The 26,797-nt window shown below is 46.7% G+C and overlaps 1 protein-coding gene and 1 long non-coding RNA gene across 2 annotated transcripts in view; one reads left to right on the forward strand and one right to left on the reverse strand.

Moving 5' to 3' along the window:
• The first annotated feature begins 8,863 nt into the window (after window positions 1-8,863).
• LOC121828825 (uncharacterized) lies at window positions 8,864-14,139 on the forward strand. The gene is made up of 3 exons (XR_006071432.2): window positions 8,864-8,991; window positions 9,949-10,036; window positions 11,785-14,139. It is a non-coding gene; the product is annotated as an uncharacterized LOC121828825 (long non-coding RNA).
• Window positions 14,140-19,902: 5,763 nt separating this feature from the next.
• The window catches only part of LOC121828826 (uncharacterized), a 196,861-nt gene continuing 189,966 nt past the window's right edge, over window positions 19,903-26,797 (reverse strand). Inside the window, exon 5 of the transcript XR_013050745.1 lies at window positions 19,903-25,372. The gene's annotated coding sequence lies outside the window, so the exon portion shown is untranslated. The remainder of the gene's footprint in view (window positions 25,373-26,797) is intronic.

The following is a 26,797-nucleotide window of genomic DNA, read 5'->3' on the forward strand; positions in this document are numbered from 1 at the left end:
TAAGTAAATAAATGAGAACATATTCACAAGTCTGAAAAATGGAAAGATATTCTGGATATACAAAGAACTCTTTCAACTCACTAAAAAAAGATAATCAATTCAATTAAAAATGTTTGAGAGAGCTTAAAAGGGTAGCGCACAATTATAACATGAACACTTGTGAGGCAGGGGGAGAGTGAGTTCAAGACCAGCTTGGGACATGTAGTGAGTTCAAGGTTAGCCTAAGACACATCACAAGATTCTGTAAGGAGGAAAACAGGGCTGGGGGAACAATTCAGTGGTTAGAGCACCTTGTGCAGGGCTGAGGGTTCAACTTCAGCATTGTGAAAGTGAGTGAGTAAAGAAATAAGCAAATGGATGAACTATTTGGATACTTCACAAAAAACATGCAAATGGCCACCAGGGACTTCAAAGACACTCATTAGTGTTCACCAGGGAAATAAAAACTAAACCCACGGTGAGATACCACAATACTCCTACCTAAAATTAAAATTACTGACATGACCAAATATTAGTAAGGATGTAGCAACTCCTAAACCAAGCATATAAATAGTACCCTGTGACCCACAGTGTCACTCCTAGGGGTTTCCCACACAAAATGAAAACATATGTCCACAAAAAGGCTCACCCTGGATGGTCGTGCCAGCTCTATTCACTTGAATGGAAAACACAAAAACATATTAGATGGTCATCATCAACCAGAGTGCTGCTAGACAGACACGCCAACAGGATTATATTCATTAGTATTCTGCTACTGTAACCAATGCCTCCAATAGTGAACTTATAGAGCAAGAAGGTTTGTTCTGCTCATGGTTTCAGTGGTTTCAGTCCAGGGTCAAGCAGACCCATTCGTTGCCTTTAGGCTTCTGGTGGGGATGACAGAAGCAACGGTGGGCAGCAGGCAGCAGAACAAAAGTTTTTACCTGGTGGCTAGGAAGTAAAAGAGAGAAAAAAGGGTGGGCCGAGGTCAGACTGTCTCCTTCAAGAGTGAGCACACCCTCAGTGACACAGAGACTAGGAGCAAGCAAAGCCCCACTTTTGGAAGTTTCCAGTATCTCCCAACAGTACCGGTGGGAACTAAGTCTTTAGCACACACACTGCTCCCCAGCCCCCTGGCCTTCTGCAGGGGAGGGATTAAGGTTGAAGGACCCAAGGATGGCTGCTCAACGGGTCTGGGACATCTCTATGACCAAGCTAAGAGATTTCTGAAGCCAGGGCCCATGTTCAAGGGTTTACGTTTCAGCACAGCTGGTGTTTTTCCTGACCCTGCCGATAGCTGCCATGGAAGAACGGCTCTGGAGGTGACGGCAGTCTTTGTCACAGGTGCGTCTGTCGCCGGCTGCTCTGTTCTTGACCCAGGCTCAAAGGCTGGCATCCGTCCGCTCTCTCACTGAAGCCCTGTGCAGAGGCCATGCTGTGTCCGACTCCTCAGACCGCCTCTCACAACGTCCCACCACCTGTGGGAGGAAGCAAAGATTCCCAGAAGGCCCCAGGAGGCTCAGGAGGCACAGGGCAGACTCCTCCCAAGGTCCTGTGGTTCAGGCTGAAGGCAGGGGGCCATGAGGGATCAGCACCGGCAGGACTCTCCACGAACACATCTGCTCATCCCTCACCTCCTCTCCTGATGTCATCTGAACCCAGCCCTGATAAAGCAGAGAGGGAGCAGGATTTTGATAGCCTGAGATTCTATTTCTTAGTAACACCATGCCCTGTTACACACCAATATGTTATACACCAATATATTGTACACCAAAAGAGGTCACAAATTTTTACACCATGCCACCATGGCCGCAGGTTACAGCATTTTACCCTACCCTACATGGTAGAAACATTATTCTCTCTCTCTCTCTCTCTCTCTCTCTCTCTCTCTCTCTCTCTCTCTCTCTCTCTCTCTCTCTCACGCACACACACACACACACACACACACACACACACACACACACACACACACACACTCTCACAATCAGAAGAGAACAGAACCAACAAAGGCATCAGATAACCAAAGGGAGGGGCTGGGAAGATGCTCAGGCAGCTGAAGAAGCATTGACTTGAGTTCAGACACTTAGTGTTCATGTAAAGCCAGGGTTGTTTCCAGGCAGACTCAAGAGCCTCACAGACCCCGTCTTGTCTCTGACCTCTAGGCCCTATCATATGCTCCATTCAAGACAACCAAAAAGAGTCCATTTCTCTAAAACTGCTGGGGAGATACACAGATTTACAGATGGCAGTGGCGACCGAGGACAGGGTCACATCCTCCGAAGGCGTTGAGGTAGGGATCTCTCATTGAGTAGTTTTCCTCTGTCTCCATCTTTCTCCTAGTCTCCATTCCCACTAGGGGCACTGGCTTCAGTTCTGCTTCATGAACTTCTCTGTAGCTTCATGTAGCTTCTCCGTCTACACACAGCCTAGCTGTCCAGCCCCAGCCCCTGCTCCAACTGAGTCATTTCACTGGAAACACTGGCCCAGTGAAGCAGGGTTGGTGGCCCTCCAGGAGTCTCATAAAGTCTTCCCTGGAACATCGCCTCCATCATCATCATGACCACCTTCACCATCATGATCGGCATCATGCCACTGTATCACTGCCGCCACCTGTCAGCATCATCCTCATCACCGCCACCACTGCCATCGGCACCACCAACTCCACCACCACCATAACCACCATCACCGCCGTCAGCACTGCTTCCACCGCCGCCACCAACATTACCAGCTCCTTGTCAAGTCCACCACCAGAGTATCCATTTATTGGGGGTCCATTTTGTACATGAAAAACTACTCGGAATCTCCTGTAAGACAGAGGTATAACTACTTCCATTTCGGGGAAGAGAACATCAGAATTCAGAGAATAACTTCCTGTTTGGACACAGTCACTCGGCTAGGATTCTCTGGCCTCACCCAGGCCCTCAGCGAGGCTGCCAGGCTGTTTCTTTCTTTCCCTGGATACGGTTGTCCCGGATCCACATCAGGCTTTAATCCAGGGCCAGATGGCCTCTGCGACGTCTACAAAATCGTCTCTGGGCCTTTGTTGCAAACAGCCACTCTACTGCACCCTCTCGCCACCGGAGCCCACCTTTCTTGAGCAGCAACTGGTTCCAAGCAAGCTTTGGTACCCGACGGCATCACCTTCACTCAGTTCACGCCACAGACTGAAGAAGTCTGTCCCTATGGCCTTAACAACCCCGAATCTCTTTGATTCTGTCCTTTCCACAAATCCGACCTGTAAGGCATGTGAGAGGTGCTTGGGTATTTTGTTTGTTTGTTTCTGTGGGAAGAGCAGTCTGCCTGCCGTCCCTGTATAATCCTGGCAACCCACAGAGTCTGGGTTCAAAGGGACTGTCACTGGAAACGATTAGAGACTCCACCGAGAACTGCTCAGGACACACGTCCTGCTAACTTCATAGCTACAGGACGAGACATCCGAGAACCCTTCATGCGGGAGCACCGGCATCAGCAAAAGCATCAAGAGTTCGGAGAGAGGTGGACCCACCCAAGCCACCTTGTCAGGGTCTGTGTGGGGTGGGCTTCTCTAGCACACAGGCAAACTAAACAACCCCCCAGCTTGTTATGTGAGGCTTTAAGGAGATGAGCAAGATGACGGCGAACACCACCCTGCGGCTTAATTCCCCCAAGTGCACCAGGCAACCCTGCTACTTGAATTTGCTTAACTCCCATGAGCTGGGCCAGCCCTGTGCCGGACTAACTGCACACATCCCAGGCTCCACGGAGCCCACAGAGGTGATGCTGAACATCGTCATTAACTGTGTGTGCTGTCTCCAAGGCAGACCAGTAGATCTCTTTATCTGACTAATTAAATAATGATGCTGTCCACATTTGTGCACACATGTTTTGTTGTTGTTGTTGTTTTGAGTCAGAATTTCTCTGTGTAGCCTTGGTTGTCCTTGAATTCATTCTGAAGACTAGGCTGGTCTTGAACTCACAGAGATCTGTCTGCCTGTGCCTCCCAAGTGCTGGGATTAAAGTCACATGCCACCACCTCCCAGCTTTTTGAGCCCATATTTTTGTATGGGTATGTTTTGAATTATCTTCAATATCACAACAATAGTGGAATACTGGGTCCCATGGCATGGTGACTTTGTGTAACACACGGAGGAATTGTCTCATGATTTTCCAAAATAAACTAATTTGAACATTCCTCTCAGCAATGTGCTAAGAGATATTATTTCTCTACATCCTCACCGACACTTGCTACTATTGTCTGTCTGTTTTATTTTAATCATCTTTGTAGGTGTGAGGTGGCATTTCATTTGTGGTTTTGATGAGCAGTTATCTGATGAGTAATAATGTGGTATTGGCTATTTGAATATCTTCTCTAGAGGAACGTCTATCTGGGTCTTTCACTCATTTTTTAAGTTTCAGATTTACTGACTTATAGTAGGTTGGTTTTTTGTTTTAATATTCTGAATATCTGGCCTGTGGCCATTTTTCTATATGTAGATCATACACAGGATTAGTGCATAATTATTTTTATTCCTGGATTTAGTGATTTTTTTCCCCCAGGATAAACCTGCCCTTATAGAATGACTAAGAAAGTGTTCCCACTTAAGCAACATTTGTTTTTTAATTTAAATTGCTATGGATTTTAGTTTATTGATACAAATTTAAAGTTAATTTTATTATACTGTATGTATATTTCTACTCTTCTTTTTTCTTCTTTTTTTTTATTAAGAGATTTTTCTGCCAGGAGGTGGTGGCGCACACCTTTAATCCCAGCACTCGGGAGGCAGAGGCAGGCAGATCTCTGTGAGTTCGAGGCCAGCCTGGTCTACCAAGTGAGTTCCAGGAAAGGCGCAAAACTATGCAGAGAAACCCTGTCTCAAAAAACCAAAGAGAGAGAGAGAGAGAGAGAGAGAGAGAGAGAGAGAGAGAGAGAGAGAGAGAGAGAGAGAGAGAGACTTTTCTATTCATTTTACATACCAACCACAGATTCCCCTGTCCTCCCTCCTCCCACCCACCAGCTCTCCCCACCAACCCACCCCTCATTCCCACCTCCTCCAAGGCAACGTCTCCTCTGGGGAGTCAGCAGAGCCTGGTACATTCAGTTGGGGCAGGTCCAAGCCCCTCCTCCCTGCACCAAGGCTAAGTAAAGTGTTTCAGCATAGGCACTAGGTTCAAAAAAGCTGGCTCATGCACCAAGGACAGGTCCTGATCCCACTGCCTGGGGGCCCCCTAAACAGTTGAAGCTAATCAACTCACTTATCCACAGGGCCTAGTCCAGTACCATGGGGGCTCCTCAGCTATTGGTCCACAGTTCATGTGTTTCCATTAGTTTGGCTATTTGTCCCTGTGCTTTTTCCATTCATGGTCTCGATATCTCTTGCTCATAGAATCCCTCCTCTCTCTCACCGGTTGGACTTCTGGAGCTCTGCCTGGGACTTGGCCGTGGATCTCTGCATTTGCTTCCATCAGTCACTGGATGAGGGTTCTATGATGACAGGGTGTTCAGCCATCCGATCACCAGAGCAGGTCAGCTCAGGCACCCTCTCGACCATTGCCAGGAGTCTATGGTGGAGTCATCCTGTGGATTCCTGGGAACCTCCCTAGTACTCTGTTAAGCAACATTTTGAAAGAGTTTCTTTTCTTTTTCTTTCTCTCTTTCTCTGTCTCTTTCTCTTTCTTTCTTTCTTTCTTTCTTTCTTTCTTTCTTTCTTTCTTTCTTTCTTTCTTTCTTTCTTTCTTTTTTGTGGGTTTCTCTGTGTAGTTTTGGTACCTGTCCTGGATCTCGCTCTGTAGACCAGGCTGGCCTTGAACTCACAGAGATCAGCCTGACTCTGCCTCCCAAGGGCTTGGTGGGATTAAAGGCATATGCCACTGTTTATGTTAATTATTCTTTAAAAATTTTGTATAATTTACCACTGAAATCATCAGGTTTGGGGTTTTTCTTTGTGGTAATTTTTTTTAGGGCAAAGGAAGGGTTAAGGCAGAGTCTTGTGTAGCCCAGGCTGACCTCAACTTCACCAAATAGCTGAGGATGGCCTTGAACTCTTGATCCTCCCACCTCAGCTTCCCCATTGCTCAGATTACAGGCACGGGACTCTGTCCTGCTTGAAATTTTGTTGTTAATAAAGATTCTAATTTAATGTGGTGATATATTGTGTGCCCTAATAAAATTTGCCTGAAGATCAGAGGACAGAACAAGCCACTAGATTAAACATAGAAACCTTTAATCCTAGCACTCGGGAGGCAGAGATCCATCTAGATCTCTGTGAGTTCATAGCCACCCTGGACTACATAAGATTGATTCCTAGGAGAGAAACAGAGCCAGGCAGTGGTGGCACACACCTCTAATCCCAGTACTTGGAAATCACACTCCTTTAATCACAGCACCTGAGATCTCACACCTTTAATCCCAGTATTTGGGAAGCACACATGTCTTTAATCCCAGCACTAAGAAGGAAGTGATGGCTGGGCGGAGAAAGGTGTATAAGGCATGAGGAGACAGGAACTGAGGCCTTTTCAGGCTGAGGAGTCCTAGAGGTAAGACATGGCAGTGGCTTGTTCCTTTGTCTCTCTGATCTTTTAGCATTTACCCCAGTATCTGGCTCCTGTTTTTTTATTAAAAGACGATTTAGGAATTCGAGCAACAATTTAATCTCTTCATTTTTTGTTTCACAATCTATTTCCTGGATAAGCTTTGTCAGTTTATGTCTTTCTAGAAATAATTCCATTTCATCCATGCTACCAACTTGTTGGCATGAATATGTTTACAGTATTCCTTTACAGTTATTTTATCTCTGCAAAGTTGAGCTTGCTCGCCTCTTCCATCATATTGTTAGTGGGAACATTCTTTTCTTCCCTTAGTCAGTCCAGCATAGGGATTGTCAGTTTTCATTTTTTTCCAAAAGAAAAGAACTTTTTTTTTTTATTAATTTTCTCTATTTTTCCCTATCCTCTGTTCTCTTCATTGCTACTCTGATTTTTATAATTTTTTTCTTCTGCTTGTTTTAGATTTTTCTCTCTTCTCCCCCTCCCCAGTTTCTTAGGCTGGAAGATGAATTATTGATTTGAGCTCTTTGTTTTTCTAAAGCATCAACGTTCACACTCCGATCTCTGCCAGCAGCCCCTTTGCTGAGTTCTGTAGTTTTGGCATGCTGTGTTTTCATTTATCATAAACCATTCGTAAACTTTTTCCAGGGTCATATTTCCTTGCTGATCTTTCAGAGTGCTTTTACATTTCAGTTCTGTGGAATTTTCTGTTCACCGTCTGTGTGATTTCTTAACACATGTGAGGACACGGTGTGATGCCAGTCCTTTTGAATGCCTGGAAACCAGTTTTATGGTTTTTAAGGGTAGATTTTGAATGCCTGGAAACCAGTTTTAAAGGGTAGATTAATGAACCTTCTTTAAAGAACAACTTGTTTAAAATGTTTTACATTGGTATAGATTTTAGATTATGTTTAAAATGTTTTACATTGGTATAAATTTTAGTTTATTGATACAAATTTAAAGTTAATTTTGTTATACTGTATATATATATACATATATATATATTTCTATTCTTGTTTGAGGTATTATGTTTATGTAACTCATTTAAAATTGTAATGGATAATTAAAAAATAGATTAATAATTAGTCATCTATGATAATCATATCTGTAGCCATGTTAGTTAAGTCTTCTAGGTATACATAGATATATTTCAGATAGATAGGTAATCTTCAAACACTTCATAGACCTAGAGAATATGGCATTTAAATAACTTAAAATTCTGTTGACGTGAGACACAATTGCTCTTGGCTGCACCAATTGATCCCGAGAGAATGTTGGGCTTCTAAGACATTTCCATTTGGAAGTTTGTCTTTTTGGCACAAAATGGCCTACTGGGCAAAGAACTGCCCTTGCCTTGACGGCTGACAGTACAAATATAATGCTGTCCTTTCTGGACAAGCGGGACACAAGGAAAGGGACCACTGTATTCTGCCAAGACAGGGTAAGATGGTCTCTCAGAATTCCTGCTTCTAAAAATGGTCTGTCAGATACTCTAGGCCTGTAGCCAATTTAAATGCACCAACAATGCTGAGAAACATTAGGTGACTGTCCAGGCTGCCAGCTGTCTTGGTCTACTTTTACAAGATTCCCGAAAGTTGCTTGCATCTATCTACCATTTCTCGGGTACCATTATGTTCCTTCTCAGGTCTTTGATGGGATTGAAGACTAGCAATTATAGTTACAACTTAGTATATATAATATCTTAGATAGAACATATTAAGTATTAGATTCATGTTCTTTAGGATAGGACACCTTTGAATGATCTTTATAACATGCCATTTACCTATGCTCTTACTTCTCTGGATTTTAGTATGTGTTTCTTGCTTGATATTGTTTGCATTGGTCGTAGTTACATCTTATCTAGGTCATTATCCCTCATTATTTCTGGACAATATTTGATAACCATTCCTTTGTACATAGTCTTGTATTAGTTTAGAACCTTCTTATTTAGACAAAAAGGGGGAGATGTAGTGGGTAGCCATTCCAGCTTGGATCTGGAAGTTCCAACCCCCATTGAGACTCTGGCAACTGTCACACCTATGAGGCGGGGCGAGGGGAGGCGCCTGGGGACCCGAGAGCTGGATGGGCCAGCGCGCTCTCTGTGCCGGGACGCTGAACGGTGAAGGTGGACTGTGCAGAGCTCCGGAGAACACCGCTGGACTGCATTACACCTTCCCCAGACCCTGCGACCTACCCATTACTTAATTTGTGAGTTACGCCATTAAATAAATATCCTTTTAACTACGTGGAGTGGCCAAAATAATTTCTCCAATACTTGTGCAAAGAATTTGAGTTTGCTGTTGAGTGGAACTTTCTATGGGTGTCTGTTAGGTCATTTTGGTTGACGGTGTTCCATTTTGGAATGTATCTGTGAGGTTATCTATTGAGAAGACTGGCATTGTCGCAGGGAGCTGAGTAGAAAAGACCCACCCTCAGTCAGTGTGGGAGAGCACACCGCCCGACCAGCTGAGGAACCGGACAGAAACAAAGGTGTCTCCCTTTCTCTCTGTGTCTTCCGGAGCCCTGGCCTTTAGACTCTGGGACTTGCACTAGGAGCCCCTCTGATTTCCTTGTACTTAGCCTGGAGCTGGGCATTGTGACATCAGCTCCCACAGTTCTGGGGCCTTTGGGCTTTGAATTGCTTCTCTTTGCCCGGCATCTCCAATTTATAACTGGCTGGTTAATTGAGAGACTTCTCAGCCTCTCCAACCTCCTGGCCCACCTCCCCTGATAAAGCCCCACTGAATTCTCACCTTAGTCAATTTAGTGGCCATATAATATCTGGACAGGGGTGTTCTTAAGGTTCTGGACAGATGGACCAGTTTGCTGGCTGCCCTCTGTGAACTGGGGCATGGGAGGAGCGCTGGGCTTTTTTCTAAGTATGCACACTACTCTGTTGGCACCCGGGGCTTTTCTTCCTTGTGCTCGGAGATTTCTATATTCCCCAGACTACGCCAGAGTTTTCAGGGTTCTGTGGCCATCCCCACTAGCCTTTACATTAAGCTTAGGCTTAGTTTATTATTGTGCCTGTTATCCTCCACTTCCATCATCTATAAAGCTCAACAATTCCCTCTGAGTCTTTTTAACAAATGCCCTACAGGAAACAGCTTTTAGCCCTGAGGGCATTTTAAATTAGATTAAATACAGGCTTCTAGGTGGGGCTTTCAGAAAGCCAACAGGCTGGGCTTCTCTTGGGGACTTTTGACTTCTCCAGGCTCAGACAGAACTAGAAAAAGAGTGACGGCAACAAGGTGAGATGCGTGCTGTAAAGCTCACTATTTTTAGTGAGATTCTGTCATTCCGTCAAGTAAACCGTCGCTGGATGGATGGAAGCCTTTGACCAATGTCCAGAGTTCCGGAAAGGTCGGATCTGGTTGTCGTAGTTATTTTCTCATCATTTTTGTAGAAGAAAGGGTTTTCATGATTTTTCCCCAACCATTTTTGCAGATGCCACCAGATTGCCTCCTCTTTCCCTACATGACATAAACAAAACTACATATCAAAGCAGGCTCAAACAGCTGGTCCATTGAAGGAGGTGAGTTTACGTCATCATTCAAATGCCACTGCCTTTCTTGACTGCCTTCCTTGGCCCCTCTCACACTGTGTCTGCAGTGATGTATCTGTGCCCTCCTACACTCACCCCTGGAAGGCCACCAAACCTACAAGCTGTTAGTTGTCCAACCCCCACAGCTGGTTAAATGCTCTGAGGATCTAATGTGGGAGAATTCAGCAGACATTCAACAAGTTTACGGACAGCCCTCATTAGAGGGACTGGCTCCTGGCGCTGAGAAGGCTCAGACTTTTCTGACGACTGTCTGTGGTGTTGATGCCTCAGGGATGAGGATGAGATACAGTGCTGCACTGTGCACCGAGGAGGACTTTGGGGTCCACCTTTAACTCCCAGCTCACATGTCACAATTATTTTGCTACTTTGATGCACACGTGCTTTGCCTATCTATAAAGCATCGCTCCAGGGTAGCCCCAGGGCCCATCCGTTGCTTTCCTATTGAAGGTCTCCTTCCCAGTCCCTGCCACGAGTACCTTCTTTGAGAAAAATCTAGCCTGCCAGAAGACTGGCATTGATAAATTATTAACTGATTCTGCCGCACATCAATTTTAACCTATTCCTGTGGACTCTAACACCTGTTTGCATTTTTACTGAACTAAATCAAAGCTGGAGAGATGACCAAGGTAACCAGGACTCCCATTTCCCATTGGTGTTATCTTTTTGTTTTGTTTTATTTGGGTGTGTGTGCAAGCGTGAGCATGTTTGTGTACACATGCATGTGTGTGTGTACATGTGTGTATTGCATTTGTTTCATTTTGTATTTTGGAACTTCTGTAACCCAGAGTACCTTAAACTTGTTACAAAGGACAAACTGGCCAAAAACTGTCCAGCTTCTGTGTCTTAGCATCCTAAATGCTAGGCTATCAGGTATGCACTGCCGTGCCCAGTCATACTGGCATTTTTAAATATAGCATTTCAAACTCATGCCGAAGGCACCCAGCTTTAGCATTTGTCCCCGGATGACCCATCTTCTTTCTCACTCTGGTGTGGATGTCACACCCATCTTCATCCCACACTGCATTATCTTGAAACATATTTCAGTTCTTGGGTAGTTTCATTTGTAAACATGCGGCAGATGCCTGCAGAAGACACAGGCCTGTTTTCTGGGAGCTCAGTTGATGACTAGTTGGAATATAAGAAGTTATACAGAACTGAAGTCTATGCCTGAGAAGTTTGACTTCTTTATTACTCTCAAAATATCATCACAATGTAAAACATAAACACAAGGCTGGGTGTGGGGCGCACACCTTTAATCTCAGTTCGCAGAGGCAGAGGCAGGTGGGTCCCTGTGAATTCGAGTCCAGCCTGGGCTACATAGTGAGTTCCACGACAGCCAAAGCTACATAGTGAGACCCTGTCTCAAAAAAAAAAAAAAATGAAGTAAAATAAAAAACACAGCCATCATCCCAGGTTTTCTTGTGCCCCTTTGTGGTTGCCACGGGCTGCTTTATTTGCTAACAACACTTTGTAGAATTTTCTGTAACTAAAGACAGAGCACATGTACTCCATTTTAACTCATTGTAATTATCTTTGAGGTTTAGTCACGCTGCCATGCTTTTCCATAATGGCTTCTGTGTGACCAAGTGGCAATTTGCTAATCCATTGGCTGGCTGGGGCGCATTTGGGTGGTTTTCAGTTCTTGACAATACAGACAAAGTAGCTGTGGACACTTGAGTACAATTCTGTGTAAATATGTGACTTCATTTCTTTGACAGGGTGGAAATTAGCAAGAGGAGAATGACAAAGTCACTTGCTGGACACCTTTTAAGCTTTTAAAAAATTACATGTATGTATTTAGTGTGTGTAGATGGCGCCATGATGTGCATTTGGAGGTGAGAGGATGTCTTCTGGGTGTTGTCTGTCCTTTCACTACGTGGGTCCTAGAGAGGGATCTCAGGTGGACAGGCTTGGCAGCGGGCACATTCACCTACTGAGCCATCTCACTGGCCTTCCTTTTAACTTTTAAAAACTGAAAAAAAAATGCTCTTTAAAGTGCTCATTCCGACTTCCAACCCCGGTAGCTGGGAATGGGAGTTGCTGCTGCTCCAGGTTTCTGCAGAGTCCCTGTAAGTCTCCTATGTGGCATCCATTGTGGTGGAGCCGACCTTGCTTGTGGTTGTCATAGCAATTGCCTAGTGACTAACAGTCCTGGGGCCCCTTCCATGTGCCCGTTACCCAGCTCCAGTCACTCTCTGGTGATGCGTCCCTTCAGATCTTTTGTCAGTCTCAAGAAGATCATGTGTTTTGTTTTCTTTAAATTACTTCTGGCTACCAGCCCTTGGTTATAGATGATGCTTTGCAAATATTTTCTCTCACTTCTGTGGCTTTCTCTTCTATTCTCCTAGGCATCTTTTGAAGAGTGAAAGTTTATTTTTCTGTTATAATGAAGCCAAGTCCAGGGGCTTTTTCTTGTGTGCACGTGTGTTTGTGTGTGCAGGTTCACGTGTGGGTAGGTGCATGTGTTTGTGCCGGTGCATGTGTGTGCTCACGCATGTAGAGTCCAGAGGACAATCTTTAGTGTTGTTCCTCAGACATGATTCACCTTGGCTTTGGGGAGAGTATGTCTTTCTTGGGACCTGAGGCTTACTGATGAGCATAGGCTGGCTAGCCAGGGAGTTCCAGGCATCCACCTGTCTCGGCCTTCTTAGTCCTGGGTCATGAGCACAAGCCACCATGCATGGCTTTCATTTAAAGCCCGAGTGCCAGGAGTTGAACTCACCTTCTCATGCTCACACAGCAAACACGTTACCGACGGAGCCATCCCACCCCCCACCAAGAGGTTTTCTTTAATGATTTATGCTTTATCTATAAAAAATTTATCTATTAAAAAATTAGCAGTCCAGTGCCAAATTCAAGGTCACTCAAATTTTTCTCTTATGTTTTCTTCTAGGAGTTTCAGGTTTGGGCTCTTTTATACCCATGGTGTGTTTTGAATTAATGTATCTCCATGGTGTGAAAAAGGATTGAGGGGTTGTCCTTTTGTTGGATGGAGCGTCCCAGCTCTCTCCAGCACCAGCTGTTGAAGACTGTACTTTCTACACTGGGTTTTCTTGAAACCTTTGTCAAAAGGAAATTGACCATGTGAATGTAGGACTGTCAATTCCCATTCTTTCATTGATCTGTAGATCTATTTTGGCTTCAATATCATCTGATAATTAAAGGGGAAATTAGAACTTTTTAATTAGCTTTAGATAAGAAATGCAGGCCTTAAAATGTTCCCAACCTGCCTCAAAATCTCTCTCCCTCATCCTGGGGCACCTTGCTCCCATTTAGACAGAGGAAGGGGTGGGAAGCCGTCTCTTGCCTTGATAAGGATGAGAAGACATTATTTGAAGCCGACTCAAGGAAGGAGTCAGAAAGAGCAGCTTGAGTCACCCAGCAGCAAGCCGGTGATGCTAATTCTTTGGAGAGACCTAGAGATACTCAAAGGGACAGTGAGATGCACAGAAGAGTTCAAGTCTTTGAATGCTCACAATGACTAAGCGTGGGGTAGACAGTGGCTTACGTAACCCAAGTCAGTTAAGGTTGTTGGCCTTAAAACATGGAAGTCCTGAGTCCTTCCCTCCCATGCCCCTCTCTCCACTGAAAACAAAATCCTGTATCCTGGTATGGGGGTGTAGGAGAAGGGCACATATTAAAATTGTGCCGAGGACAAAACTTGAAACGTTTCTTACAGAGTTCAACCGAGAGGCCGTTTCTGGCTTATGGGGCTGGTAACCAGTGGTGAATATAAAAGAGAGGCTTCAGAAAGCCCCCCTGGGGACCAAGGTCATGCAGCAGGTGAGGAAAGACACCCAGGAGGTGTCAGAGAAGGGTCGGGTCTACAAGGCCTGGATCACAAAGACCATGATGTGCTCAATGGAGGCCAGCCTCAATGTCCAGTGGGAAAATGTCCTCAGAGGGAGGCGTTGCAGCGAAGACACTGGAGCAGTGACGATGTGATCTGTTTGGCTTCCGTGTTCTCTAGAGCAGCGGTTCTCAACTTCCTGCTGCCGAGACCCTTTAATATAGTTCCTCATGCTGCTCAGGCTGTAGTGACCCCCAACCATAAAGTTATTTCATTGCCACTTTGTAAGTGTAGTTTTGCTGCTGTTATGAATCCTAATGTAAATATCTAATATGCAGGATATTTGATATGTGACCCCTGTGGGGGGTCATGACCCACAGGTTGAGAATTGCTGCTCTAGAGGAGCAGAACCAATAGAACACACATAACACACACACACACACACACACACACACACACACACACACACACACACACACACACACACCCTGAGGTGGGGGGCATTGATCAGACTGGCTCACACAATTAGGTTTGGGTAGTCCATCTGCAGGCTAGAATCCCAATAGCTGCGCTGTCTGTGAGGCCAGGTTCCTCAGCAGTCCCAGCCTGGTGCTGAAGGCCTAGAGGATTCCTGGAGGTCTAGTGGGTCCAAAGAACCTGGACCCTGGTGGCCTGTCGCCAGTGATGGGTGGAGCAGCAGGGGAGATGCATTCGCCAGCAGAGAGCGAAGTCAAGTGGCCAGAAACAGCTTTTCATTCAGACCTCTGGCCAGCTGCTGGGAGGAAGGGGCTGTCCACTGTGAGGAGGTCTTTCCTCTTCTGTTAATCCTTCCAGGAAATATCCCTGCAAACCCACCAAGCCGCATGTCTCTTAGTTGACCCCAGATCCAATCAAGTTGACAACCAAGATCAGCCCACAAAGCCCAGGTCACTGAAGACCTCATTAGTATATGGGGTGGAAAAACACTGGACTGGAGGGCCCCCAATCAATCACTTCTGTGAGCCCAGAGCACCCTGTCAAGCTGGAGCCATGTCTCAGCTGTGACTGAACCATGTCAGCGGGAGAAGGCAGCCATGCGACCCTGTAACACTTGGGCACTGTGCCCAATTTCCTGTTTCTTCCCCTGAAACAACCGACTTTTCATAATTTAAGGAGGTTAATTTTTTTCTTTCATCTTCTATTTTATCTCAGACCACCCATGATAAAAAAAAAAAATCCATGTGAAACAGTGGAGAGTTGAGATTTCCTTAATTTCAGCAAAATTTGCAAAAGAAAAAGTAAATTCCCTAAAACTGTTTACCAAACTCACCTGGCAAGATCCAGCAGGCTTTGGCCAGTGCTTGGTGGCTTTGGGGACCAGCTTGCACTTCATGAGTTGCCCTCTGCACAGATGATGGCAGGCAGTGTGCTCAGGATCTGTGACTGTCTCCTTTGGAAGAGCCACAAAATAGCCAGCTGATGAAAGGCTCGAAAACCCATGAAGAGACATTCAACATCATTGGCCATCAGGGAGACACACGCGAAAGACACCGTGAGGTCCCACTGCACACAAACGCTGGTGTGGCTATAATAATAATTATTTTAAAAGGTGGAGAATAATAAGAGTTGACAAAAATGTAGAGAAATTGTAACCTTTGCACATTAGTAGGAATGTAAAATAATACAGTTGACTTGCATAGAAATCTAATGGCTCCTTGAGGACCTGAATTATAGAGTTATCACATGAGCCTGCCATCCTACTCCCAAGGGAACTGAAAATATGCACACTACTGGAACCTGTTGATGCATACTTACGACAGCATTCTTCATAAAGCCAAAAAGTGGAAGCAAACCAAATGTCCCTTACAACATGTTTGTAATATGAGGAAGAGGTCCAGATCAAATGGCCACATGGTACACGATCCCACCCACGGTTGGGCACATTGCTTTCTGTATTATTTGTTCATAGCTTCACTTGTCTATGGATTGTCTTCTTGGTGCATGTTAGGATCCTGCCCTTACTCATGCACATGCACAGCTCGGGGTCTTGCATCTTACGTCATCGGGGACGCTGGCGATTATATACACGCAGCGTGGTCACACAATCTGAGCTTTAAAAGTCAGATGCAGACCCCACGCTCTCTCCTCTCCGCTCTTGCTCCCTGCTCCTCTCTGCTCCCCTCTTCCCCCACCCCACCATCTTTCTCTCACACCAGGCCTGGTCCCCTCCCCCACTGCTTTTCCTCCTAACAAAGCTCTGAGCACTGATACTGGGTTCTGTCGTCACGCGACCTTTCTGCTAGGTAACCAGTGCCGCCACCAGTGCCGATTATCATCCTTTCAGTGGATTCATAGACATTTTGGAGAGGGAAAGTGATTTTTGTTTCATTGAATCCCTGCTCCTCACCATCCACGGGGCCATAAGATAGCATACACATTAGATAGTCCATAAATATCCAGTCGGGATTTTGTATCTTAAATGAGTTAAACCATTCAGAAAGGTAAAATAATAGTAACAGCCCACAAAAGAAGGTGTCAGCGTGGTCCTAGTTCATTTCACGGTGGCTAGGAGACAAAGAGAAGAACACTGAAGGAGCAGGGCCAGGGCAGTCTTCCCGGAACATACTGACCGTGATGTACTTCCTGAACTCCACCACGCCTGCATGTCCACCACCTCCCAATAACAATGCTTGGGTCGTGGATCTGTCCGTGGGTTACGGCATGGATTACATCAGAACTTGTGTGAAGTAATGACTCTCAGTGATAGGATCCGCTAGCAGGGGACCATTGCTTCAAACAGGAGCCTTTGGATATGTCCTTCACTCCAAACCATAATATTTCTGGTCCAGCTTCTGATCCCAGACCAAGTGCTGCCTATTGGAGGCATCTTTCCTAATGACTAAGTACTAAAGTCATACCTAAGATGTGGTTGGTTTTTTTGTTTTTTTGTTTGTTTGTTTGTTTGTTTTGTTTGCCATCTGAACTTCTGAATACCTTAAAGGAGGGATGAGCCAGCTCCAAGCCCCACTCCCTGGCTACAGAAAAGTAGGTGGGATTTCTACTCAGGCATTTGAAAAGGTTGCCTTCCCTTCGAGTCCCATTTGAAGACTTCCACTCAGGAGCTCTCTTGGGACAAATCAAGTCTCACTGTGGTAAAGGTAGGTGCTTGAGCGCTTTCAGAGCCCGGGCAGGACAAGACACAGACGACCAAGGAATGCATTCCCTCTCTCCACTCAGCATCCACTCCGGGTCAAATCAGACTGGCACAGAACGGGTGCCACTGCTTAAATAAACTTTAAAAAAAAAAAAAAAAAAAAAAAAAAAGGCTGCCTAAGTGCTAATAAGAGCTGGTGGCATGGCTTCCAGGTACTAGTCTTTTTCTCTGAAGAAAGAAATTGGGCGTGGAGCCACAAAGAAAGACAACTGGCCCTTGGGAAGGCGGCCCTGGAATAGGGAGAGCTCAGGGGCAGCTCTCCCAGAACAGCACCCAGCGGAGAAAGGTGCCCGGAGGCAGCACAGGCACTGAGTACAGGGGTCTCGGAGAGGGCAGCAGGAAGTCCGCAGGAGGAGAAGGTGGCCTGGGGTAAAGTTACCATCCTCCACTGCTCCCTGGAAACCTGTCTTTCTGGCTTCCCTAGGGTCAGAGGGCAAGCTTCCCAGCAGGCTGTAGACTTTCAAGACTTGGCTTCTTTCCTCCTCTCTCCCCAGGGAAGGGCAGGGCAGGAAGTCTGAGAGACAACTGAGCTCCTGGGTCACTCAGAGAGTCCCCTTTCTCTGCCTGAAATGAACCTGCCGGGAGGGAATGAAAACCACTGCCTCATGCTCACATTCTTCCGGGGCTGAGGGTGCTGCTCAGGGCAAGCCCAGGGATTTTCATTGGCTCTCACACTTGTAGCTACCAAATTTATATGTAATTAAAGACCCTGGTGCAGACCAAGTTTCCAAACGTTGGAATTGCCTAATTAGATGCAGGAGGCCTCCTCCTGAGATGGTCTGAGTAGAGCAGGCTGGTATGAGGGAGGGCTTGCTCAGGGCAAAGCCTTCTGTGTAGCCAAGAGGCTGGGCATGGACGTTCCAGGGCAGAGACTGGGCAGAGTCGTGCTGTTCTGATCAGGTAAGGATGAAGATGGAGAGGCAGAGGAAGCCGTTACTACCCCAAGACAGAATAAAGAGAAGAAATGAATCCCAGTGGATCACTGAAAAAGGACACTAACAGGGATTGGTTAGTATTTGATTTTTATTTCCCCATTCCACACAAGACCCCAGTGAACTGCTATCCAAATGTTACTCCTTAGCTCAGAATAGTGCCGGATCCTTCCTTGAGAGTGGATTTTGGTGCAGATAAAACAGACGGGAAGAGCTGGGAGGGAGGGAAAGAGGGAAGGGGTGCTGCTCATACTGTGGCCGTCTGCAAAGGGTTTGTCATAAATGACATCACCTGGGTGCCTGCTCTGCAACCCTGGGACAGCCTGGACAAATGAACCTGGTGAGACAGGAGACAGAACCCCCAGCCCCAGTCCCCGTCCCCCCCCCCCCCCCCCCCGGCTTCCAGCAGGCTAACAAAGAGCAAAGATTCTGCTGTCCTCATTGGGTCCAGCTGCTCTGCGACCAGTAAAGGACCTGGAATATGCTAGGGGCTCCCTACAGGAACCAGCAATGCTGGCTGGACTTTAAGGAGATGGAGGGGTACTCAAAGGGAACCCCAGGTTCCCCGATATAGGTAGGGCAGCAAACGAAGGAAAAAGGCTGTTTAGGAAGCCTGGCCAAGAGGTAATCCAGACAGCCCTGGCTGGACTTCAGAAACAGGAGACATCCTTCTCCATAGTCTTCCTGCTCTGTGGACTGTGACAGCTGCCACAGACCAGGCTGGAGGTCACTGTCCAATTCATCTACTCCCTGTGTTGTGGAGGTCCCTGCTAGCAGGGAAATGAGAGGCAAAAACGAAACTCCGTTCAGCGTGACTTAGCTAGGCTGGCTAAAACTTCTGGAGTCTGACCCTCGGCAGTTTATTTCTAACACATTTAAACACGGTAAAATTTGGGAAGAAAGTTTCCTCCTGACGATTACCAGAACAAAGCATAAGGCATGGCTACACTGAAACTCCTGCGCAAAGTACATGTCTTTTGCAAAATACCTGTGACCTCTTCCACAAGAACGGGTTCTGGTGGCTGAGAAACAGTGCTCAGGGTAAGGGCCTAGGAAGGAAGGGTTTGTAAGAAGCATAAGGAAAGATTCTGTTGGTGGAGGACCTCTTTCATAAGGAAGGGTTTATTCACTGAGAGACAAAGCTCAGGATTAGGACCTAAACAGTGCTCAGGGTAAGGGTCTAGGGAAGAAGGGTTTGTAATAAGCATCACAGCAAAGTCTTTTGCTAAGTACCTAAGACTCCTTCTTTCATAATGGTTCTGCCGGGTTCTGTTGACTGAGAAACAATGAATCTGGGGGGTTCCAGTGAGGGCTGGCTCCCAGAATAGCAAAAGATCACCAGGTTATTAGACGGCATCCACTCGAGCCTTCTGGGTGATCGGGTGTCAATTTCTTCCATTGAGGAAGAGAGCCCATGTGTTGAACAGTTCCGTGTTCTCTGGTGCTGGCTGTGGGCCTGTGGACCCCGTGTCCTCCTACACTGTGTTCCATTTCACAGAGACCTTGTATCTCCCGGTAAGAATGCTTTCTGCAGGGGCCGGGAGACGGTTGAGTGGATACAGGGCTTGCTGTGTACGCCTGGGGAGTTTGGAGTCTCAGAACCCACACAAATGGCAGGTAATCACAGTGACCTGTAATTCCCGCACTCAGAAGGCAAGGACAAGGCATCCCTGGAGGAAGCTAGCTAGTTAGACAAAGTCGTATCTGAGAGCTCTGGGCTCAGCTCAAAGACCCCTCCTTAATGAATAAGGTGGAAAGTGATTGAGGGAGATTGCTGACATCAACCTCAGGCTTCCGTATGCACCCATGCGTATACATATAATCCTACACATATTCAAACATCCAACACGCACCCCACACACCCACAGACCCAGAGAGAGAGAGAAAGAGAGAGAGAGAGAGAGAGAGAGAGAGAGAGAGAGAGAGAGAGAGAGAGAGAGAATGCTTCTCATTGCTGATCTCAACACTCTTAGAGTCCAGGGCAGGAGAGACGGCCTCTAGCTGGCCCTGGAGGAGGATTTTGCAGATTGCATGCCTGGAAGCTGATTGCCATACACTTCCCCAGTTCTGTGCTGGGACCTGGATTCCTGCCAGCCCGTGTGGACATCCAGGAGAGTGACAGCTGGGTCAGCACCATGTAGTAACAGGGCTGGAGGAAGCCAGGGGCAGTGGCAGCCTTAATGTGAGTTTTTCATGTCAATGTTTTCAAGATGACTCAGTGAACCTAGCATTGTCTTTATGAGTCCCTCCTGTTTTGCAAGTCGATTCTTGGACCCTGACCTGTTTAGCTTTGTCAACTTGACGTAGCTTAGAATCATTTGAGAAGGAACCCTCCTTTGAGGAATTGCCCGAATCACATCAGCCTGTGGGCATGCTGATGGGAGATTGTCTTGATGGCTAGTTGATGTAGGAGGGCCCAGGTCACCGTGAGTGGTGTCATTCCCTAGGAAGCTGGTTGAGGATGATCTAAGAAAGCCAGCTAAGAATGAGCTTGTGAGTGATCCAGCGAGCACATTCCTCCACAATTTCTGCTTCAAGTTCCTGGCTGAGGTCCTGCCCTGATGGACTATGGCCCGGAAGTGTGAGCCAAATAATCCCTTTCCTCCCTTCAGCTCCTTTTGGTCAGAGCACAGCCCCCATGCATTTTCCATCCTTGAGGAAGGAACTTCTGTGAGCCCTTAAAATATGTCCCTGGCACCTCTGACAGGACAAACCCCAACCCGGTTCTCACTCCATCTACATGGGTTTGAACACCTTTGGTCTTCACTAAAACTCACACTGAGGTTTAATTCCTTGGTTTGCAGTGTTGGGAGATGGGTGCTTGTGGGCAGACCCTCGTGAAACAGTGATGGCTTTCTTGTGTGAAGGAATTCTTGTTGTCACAGGACCGGGGCAGTTAGTGACAGAGAAGGTTGTTATTAGGTAAAGTTGCCCCTCTGTGCCTATGCCTGCTTGTCCTGATTCCTCCCATGAGTTGAAGTTGCACAGAACCTTCCAGGGAAGCCAAACAGACACTGGTGTCATGCATCTGGACTTCCCAGCCTTCAGAACCATGATCCCAAATAACAATGCCTTTCTTTACAAATTACCCAGTCTCGGGTAGTGTGTTATAGCCATAGAATGCAGACTGAAGCACCATCCATCAGGTAGTTGATTTTTTTTAACTCTTTGGGGGCCTGCCAACCAGCTCCCAAATAAATACACACAGACTTATTCTTTCTTATGAATGCCTGGCCTTAGCTTGGCTTGTTTCTAGCCAGCTTTTTTAAAATTATCCCATCTACCTTTTGCCTCTAGGCTTTTATCTTTCTCTATTCTCTATTCTTCTCCCCTTCTTACTCCAAGGCTGGCTGTGTTGCTGGGTGGCTGGTCCCTGGTCTCCTCTTGCTTCCTTTTTTTCTCCTCCATCGTTTCTTCTTACTTATTCTCTCTGCCTGCCAGCCCTGCCTATCCTTTCTCCTGCCTTGCTATTGGCTGTTCAGCTCTTTATTAGACCAATCAGGTGTTGTAGACAGGCACAGGCACACAGCTTCACAGAGTTAAACATAAAAGAATGCAGCACGTGCATCACTAACCAAATGTTCCATAGCATACATGAATATAACACATCTCCAACTATATTCCAGAACAATCAGGCATTTATTAGGTGATGGAATTGGGTTGCACCCTTCCTTCTCGATCCTCAGTCACCCAGACACAACAGTGAAAACACTGAGGAAGAACAGCCTGCGAGGTAGACCAGTCTTCTCTTGCTTCTTTCCATCGCTCCTCCTTCCAGATAAGCAAAGGCACTTCTGTGATTTGAGAGGATAAGGGGAACTTGTGAAGGACACACATTGGGTTGTCACCACTGTGCATCAGAAGACCCCACGGGCAATTCTTCTGACGTAGCAGTGTTCTGGCCAGTGTTTCTTAGGCTGTTCTGTCCCAACGTCTTCTCACTTCCTTCATGTGTAAAGACATAAAGATGAAGCTGAAGGTTACTCACATGGAGTAGCCGGTGGCCGAGACAGTCAGTCAAAACACAGGATGTGGGCACTGAAAATCATTAAGGACACCTATGTGAAAGCCGCGTTTGTTTCTTGAACTCACACACATTGTACCTTACATTATTGTTCTTTCATTTTTATTTTATTGTACTTTAATTTTAATTTGTGCTATGCCTGGAAATCGACTTGAAGTTTAAATGATCCATGAATGTCAAGGTGAATAGGTGACTAGTGAATAGGATGGAGTCCGTAAATGGCAGCCATGAGAATTTCTAGAAATTCCTTGGAATATTCTCCAGAAGACTTCAGGGAGAGACAGAGCATTTTCCGAGCATAATGCATGGATAAGGTGGGCAAAATGTAAATAGGACCAGTTTTCTATTCTCACGGAGGCTGACTGGAAAAAGAGTAACCATTAATTCTAAGCCTATGGGAATTATCAGTGAGCTACATTCAGGAGGTTGCAGAGAACAGGAAGGGTCCTCTGTAACAGAACACTGGCGTCTGAGTGGCCAATGAGGAGCCTGTCCTGTCCAGCAGGTCTTTCAGACATCAGGCTCAGAGACACTACTGTGTGAGAGAGGACTTCACAGCTCTTATGGCTGCAAATAGATGTGACTGGCTAGGTCTGTATCCAGGCTGCCATAGTAACAGAGGAGACTATGTACAGTGACCCCCAGCGCGAGGTCTTTTTTTTTTTTTTAAGTACACAGTGGGATCTCCTGTTACATTCTCCCACCCCAGTTCTAAAATAGTAAGATGTCGCGAGAATGTTCTCCCCTCTGGATTGCCTGGCTCCAGGCTGGCCTCTTCTCAGACCTGTGTTCTTTTGGTGGCCCTGGTGGAGGGACGGGGACTTGGGCTCAGCAGGCTGGATCTTGGGTGAGGACAGAAGAGAGAGGCCAGACAGCAGGCCGTCTAGCTGCCCTCCCTCTCTGTTGGCAGACCCGGCCGGGGCCTGCTGTCTGCTTTCCAGCTCTGTTTCTGCTGCTCGCTGGACACAGGCCATAGTGTTGCTCTGCGCTCTGTTATCTGGAACGGTCAAGTCCCTCGGCTCAGCCTGTCTCTAGCCCTGTGCCGTCCCATGGGGCTGTGTTTGCAGGCCTGGCCCCTCCTGGCTTGGGAAGCATGCCAGAGCAGAGGGGTTCAATACCCATAATACTCTTTGTGTGGGGCATGAGAGGCCATTGGAGGCTCTATTGGCGCTGACAAGCAGTACTCACTCTGTGGGAAGCCTTGAGTATGCAGAACCCGTGAGTAAGCAGAAAACAAAGTTTATAAGCCCGTGTGCCAATAGCTTCATCATCTATAAATTTATGATTCATGTGTGTACTATCTGTAATATACTCCTGTAGTCATGGACTTCTACATCCCCAGACTGAATTAATCACAATCAAACAAACAAAAATATTTGTTTTAATTGCATCTGCAAACAAGGTCAGATATTTTCCTAAATGATATTAACACAACATCTGAGTCATCTGGGAATTGTTTAGATTTTATAGGATGGTGTGTGCAGGTCCGTTACAAATACTAAATGATTTTCTATAAGGGACTGGAGCACCTGAAGACTTGGGCATCTGTGATGTGCTCCGGGAACCTGTCTCCTACAGGTGCCAAGGGCAGCTTCATATGCATATAGGCACGTAGGTAATACTGTGTAGAACTGCATATCCCTGTGCACGAGCTTATGCAGGGATGCATCTACATGTCTAAATGCGTGGGTGACTGAAATACACACAACTCAGAGACAAATGTAGTGGCCCAGCTAGAAACATACTGGGAAATTAGTGAGCAGCATGTGACTACAAGTAGCAACAGTCAGAGATGTTGGATGGCTTTCATTTTCTCCTTTTACTTAGCTCAATTTTCTAGTTTTCTGGAAACAGTACACATCCTGCAATAAAAATAAAGGGAAAGGGGCCAAAGCTATAGCTCAGTTAGCAGAGCACCTGCCTAAGATTCACAGAGCCCTGTGTCTGTTCCCTAGCACCGCAGGAAGGGGACTTTTTGATGTATGCCGGTAACCCCAGCACTCAGAGAGGGAAACAGGAGGGTCCCGTGGTGAAAAGGGCAGGTGGAGCCTGCCATCTGCTTCTGTAGATTTATTTGTTTATGTTTGCTTGTGTATATTTGTGTATGTGCATATGTATACAAGTGCACATGGGAGATAGCCCAGCAGCCTTGGGTGTTAGATTTCAAGACCACCTTTTCAGGGGGTTTTGTCTATCTTTAGATAGAGCATTTAGTTGGCCTAGAATTTGCTGACTCTGCTAGGCTGACTGGCCAGCAAATGAAGTCCCAGGGATCCTCCTGCCTCTGCCTTCTTGGTTCTGGGATTACAAGTGAAGGCCACTGCACCAGGCTTTTCTTCCGGGAGATCTGTACTGATTGAGCTAATCTTCCAGGCTCTCTTCATCACGTGTTTAACTCTTGTTTTATACACAGACTCCAACCCTAGGCGGTTCCTCTGTACCCAAGAATCTGTGCAAAATCTGGGAGACCCTTCCATCTTCTGCCCCTTCCAGATCTGCACGTCTTTCTTCTACAGTGACCTCTATCAAGTCCAGATGGAGAAAGCCTTTCCCTCTGCTCCTCTTCCTCTCTGCCCCCTTCAAGTCCCCTCCTTCTTTCCCTCTCACTGTCTCTGATATCCCAGGGTCTTCCCGGGCAGTACTGGACTCTTTACCAAAGACAGTACTCCAAGCAGAAAGCAGGCAAGAACTCTCCACACTTCAGGGTAAATGAATGTCCCTGTCCCCAAGTCCATGCCAGCCTGGCTCTAAAGTGGATTGATGTGCAGGCCTGGGGTGCTCCTGGGGTGCTCTCTTCTCTGCCTGGGACCAGAGGAGAACCTCTGTCTCCATCCTCTGCTAAGTACCAGGCACCCACTAGGAGCCCCATCCATGGGTCCCTTCACTGGATCCCTCAGCCAGGACACAGTGACCCGGGCTGTGCTCTTGTCCCACAGGAAACACAGAAGACACTGAAGAGTAAGCATTGGTCCATTCCTCTAGGCTAGTCCTGCCCAAGCCCCTACCAGAGCAGAACATAGAACTGATATGTCTTGCAGAAATGACACAGGATCCTCTGCTTGGAGCCACATTGGCAGATGCTGAGGCTTTGGATTTTCCTAATGAGGCATTCTGTGCAGGAAGCAGAGCTGTCCATGAATTAGGACCAAGGACAGTGGAAGACCTTTCTGGAATCCCACATCTGGGCTAACTCTTTGGCAGCCTCCTCCTTGGGGAAGGGGAGAGTGACAGCAGTTGTCTCGTGGGATGAGATTAATGAACAAGCGTGTGAGATTCTCAGCCAGAACAGGACAACAGCTGTTAATAGGAGTAGTGTTAACTGTGATGGCCTGGGGCCAGGCCCTCCACCTCTGGAAGTCTCTATTTCCTGCAAGAGAAGAAAATAAAAATAGCCTCTCTACATGATTGTTAGGTGGGTGGAGAGGAAAATCATATCCTGTAAATGATTGTTACCTAGAGTTGCAACCAATGAAATCTCCCTTCTGAAGCAGCTCCTGCTAGGCAGTTACTATCTTTCAAAGCGGAGCATTACTGGCCATTAGCATCCATCCAAATAAACACACACACACACACACACGCACAAGCACACGCACACGCACACGCACACGCACACGCACACCTCTGAAAGGAAACATCTGGACCATCATGTTTGAGGATGCACTCTCTACCAGCTTGCTTGGATTGGACTCCCACTTGTGAGCTGTGCAGCCCATTGTGGCCAGGAGAAAACACAGAGTAAGACATTCTGGAGACAAATTATGGGCACAGCCAGCAAGGTGCCTTTGTGTGAATAGAGAAGGGAGCCCTTTCCCTGGGACACAACTTGGAACGTGAGGTTGTGTTCATGTTGATTGTCAACTTGGTGGGATTTAGAATCACCTAGGAGACACACCATGGCCAGAGAAGTTTAACTGGGAAAGAAGGCCATCTTCAAAGTGGGCAGCACTCTTCCATGAACTGGGGTCCTAGAATGAATAAGAAGTGGACAGAGAAAAAACCAGAACCCAGCAGAGCTGCAGCATGCACCTCCTCGTTTCCCACTGCAGAAACAATATGGCCAGTTTCCTCACAGTCCTGCCACCATGCCTTGCCTGACGTAACGGACTATAATCCCCAAACCACAAGCGGACACAAACCCTTCCTGTCTTAAATTGATTTCCGTGGGATATTTTGCCACAGTGACTAGAAAAGTAGCTAATACTGGTAGAAACTGGATCTGAACCCTTGCTCACCCACTCCTGCACACCACAGCCTGGTTTACAAGGCCTTCCCATAGGCGGCAAATTCACATGCCTCTTGGGAATCCTGGGATATCAGTGGGGTGAGCCAGGTTGGTCAAGTGTGAGGTAGAAGGAAGGGTGGGAAGTACCACAGGTGATTCGGCCAGGCTGGGACCCTCAAGAGAAGCTGGGACCAGCTTGGGAGCACTGCCAGATGCTGGTGATTTCACAGGCAACTAGAGGAATCTACATAGCTGTATGATGCTTTCCTGATTTAGAAAAAGCTATTACGCAGATCAAGAAAAATGCCGTGGGTAAGTGGACTACCACGGCGGACACTGTGCCCTATGTAAAATTCAGTCAGAAGCAGACTTCCCACACCTGGAAGCAGAGACGCTCATCTCCTTCCATTCATTCTCCTTGGCTTCCTTTTCTGCCTGAGCCCCGAGGCTTGACCTGTGTGGGTCTCTCAGATCTCTGGCCTCTGGCCCGCCCCTTGAGGGCCCGCCCTGTGTCCTGATGTCAATCCTCTTTTAAGGAAACCCCTCCCTTCTTCCTTTTTCCCTTCCCCC

The sequence above is a fragment of the Peromyscus maniculatus genome, chromosome 4 (assembly GCF_049852395.1).
Source record: "Peromyscus maniculatus bairdii isolate BWxNUB_F1_BW_parent chromosome 4, HU_Pman_BW_mat_3.1, whole genome shotgun sequence".
Classification (NCBI taxonomy): Eukaryota; Metazoa; Chordata; class Mammalia; order Rodentia; family Cricetidae; genus Peromyscus; species Peromyscus maniculatus.